Source organism: Gossypium arboreum, chromosome 9 (assembly GCF_025698485.1).
Source record: "Gossypium arboreum isolate Shixiya-1 chromosome 9, ASM2569848v2, whole genome shotgun sequence".
Lineage (NCBI taxonomy): Eukaryota > Viridiplantae > Streptophyta > Magnoliopsida > Malvales > Malvaceae > Gossypium > Gossypium arboreum.
The window spans coordinates 25,242,101-25,244,820 of record NC_069078.1 but is presented as its reverse complement, the minus strand read 5'-3'; the positions used below and the strand labels follow the sequence as shown (position 1 = coordinate 25,244,820).

General features: G+C 34.6%; 1 pseudogene; it reads right to left on the bottom strand.

Moving 5' to 3' along the window:
• Positions 1-781: 781 nt before the first annotated feature.
• LOC128280427 (adenylylsulfatase HINT1-like) lies at positions 782-1,778 on the bottom strand (annotated as a pseudogene).
• Positions 1,779-2,720: the final 942 nt, after the last annotated feature.

Genomic DNA, 2,720 nt, shown 5'->3' with positions numbered 1-2,720 from the left:
ATTCATTTATTTTATCCCCAACTACAACTATTTAGTCCTCAATTTATACTAAAACCAAATATAGCATCTATTGATCACTTGCAAATTGCAAGCCATTCTAAAAGAGTGCACTCATGTTTCTTCCTGCTCAAAACTTACTGCAGTAAATGGGATCTGTTAATAAAATAATTCATTCACCACAATATGCAACTAATATTGAAAAAAGGTATTTAAAACGAAACCAAATACATGCATCTTAACTTGTACTTATAAGTTTAGAAACCATGAAAACATTTTATAAACCATGAAAACATCAGAATAATACATGCAGTGAAGTTTTTTCAATAGGAAGGAAGGTACTACAGAGGTGACTACTTCTCATAGAAATGATGGTTGGGTTGGCTGGGACGAAGCCAAGGATGATGGATATGATAATTTCAATAATAGCGCATCTAATAAAAGAAGTTGACCCAGTATCTCTCCATGCCTTTGTTCAACCTGACAAATTGTAACCAGAAATTTAAACCAGGTTAGTATTCCATCTAGGAAAACTACTTCAAGAAAAATTGAAGGAAGGTTTATGGATTAGGTACATAGATAGTTCTTCTCTAAGTTCATTTGAATCATTTACACGTGGTTAAAATGCAGAAAATAAAAAAAAGGTGAACTTTTTTTGTATATATGATTGCGAAGGTGAACTTAATCAATTAAAATAGCAAAATTCACATTCAGTCCAGCTAAGTTATACAACAGAAATAAAACAAATTAGATAGATAACAGGTTTAGAACACACCTTCCCAAGCTATGCCAATCCATCCCTAAAATTTGGAATCACCAAAACATGAACAGGAGCTTGTGGACTAATATCTTTGAATGCTAAGAAGTTACCATATTCATACACGATGGTTGATGGAATTTCCTTAGCTATGATCTTGTCAAATCTGAATGGGAAGGGAAAAAAGAATCAACAACCAGTACAATGATAAATAGCAAAATCAATGTGACCACATTCTTCAATATCTCATAGAGAAGTTATCAATGAGAACCAATTACATCTAAATTTTAGCAATACAAAATTACAAATAGCTTGCTTAAAACTCAAGGTATTCCCAAAGTTATGACCTTGAAACTTGTATTAAGAGGGAGATGAAATCCCAAACGGATATAGGTCCAACAACATAATACATAACAAATTCCAGGCTAGAACTGGAATGTGAATTCAAAGCAGGGTGTTAAGGATGATACATAACTGGTTGGAGCTCCACTATCAGCATTGATTGCAGCTGCCTTTGCTGTAGCTTCTTCATCATGTGTAGGACTAGCACAACATAGATATCTACAAAGAGTGATTCGAAGGTATCAAGAAAGGCCAATAAAAATTCAACATATAATCTGTACAGCTCTTCTTCTCTTCTCTGGCTGGCTAGACTACCAAAAAAACTACAATTAGAACCCAATTAAACCTTCTCTTTACCCAATTTCATTGATCAGCCAACTGACAATGAAAGGAATAATAGTAATCATAAATTGAATGCCAAAATAAGAGAACTTTCCAACCAAATAAAAAGAAAAGAAAAATACTTGCGTGAGTGATTTGGCATTAGAAAATTGATGGAGGTGGGAGAAGAAGAGAGTCATGGTGAGGCTCTCACAATTGCAACAATCCTTCCAGTCGTTGCATAATTACTGTCCAAATCAAATACCTAGAATCAATACTTTATCACTCTTTCCTTAACATTAAAAAAATATAAATAGATAAAAGAGTACCGAAGAAGAGAGAAAGAGGTGAAAGCAGCCATAGATTTGAACGAAACTAAATAGCAACCCTGAGAAGAGAAGATATGCGAGGAACATAGCTAAGAAAAATCAGAAATAAAAGATGAATGGAAGAAGTATAAGGAGAAAAGTTACCTAGATGAAGAATGAGAAGAAGATGAAGAACAGAAGAAAGAAGAGGAAAAAATTTGGTGAGAGTTGAAAAATGTCTTACAGAAATAAAATCGATAAGACATTTTCCCTAAACCCATATTATTTTACCCGTGTTTTGGAAAACATTTTCCATATGTAAAATGTTTTCGGTTAAACAAACACCGTAAAACAAGGAAAACATTTTTCGAAAATGTTTTCTTGGAAAACAAACGGACCCTACATTCATAAATAATTCTTTTCATAGTCCCTTTGGGTACAATAACCTAACATTTACTTGTCAATTTATTATTTGTTGCGATTGTGTACACTTGTACGTTTTCGTCATTCCAATTTTTTGACGCCACTGCCGGGGACTGTTTTAAAAAGTCATTATTTGTGAATTTGTTAATATTGTATTTTTGTTTATTTTTGATAAACTGTTATTTATACATATTTTTACCCCATGCTCAGCATATTTATGAATGATTTCTCCTTGGTTTTAGTGAATTCGTTGCTCTTAATCCTTTAATTTCATGTTTTATACTCAGTAGAACTTAGGATAGCAAAAAGAGCACGAAATGGGCCAAAAACAGACAAATTGGGCCTAAATCAGTATTTCACACGGCCTAGGCGCTTTGACACAGGTAAACCACATGCCCGTGTGAGGCACACGGGCAGATCACACGCCTGTGTGTCATGGCCGTGTCGACTAGAAACCAACTCAGAATTACAAACGGCTTGAGCACTTGCACATGGGCGTGACACACGGCTGTGTCCCTGTTGAGCCCTTGTCTAGTTCTACTCGAAAAAGGCCACTTTTGAGGGTTTGGAAG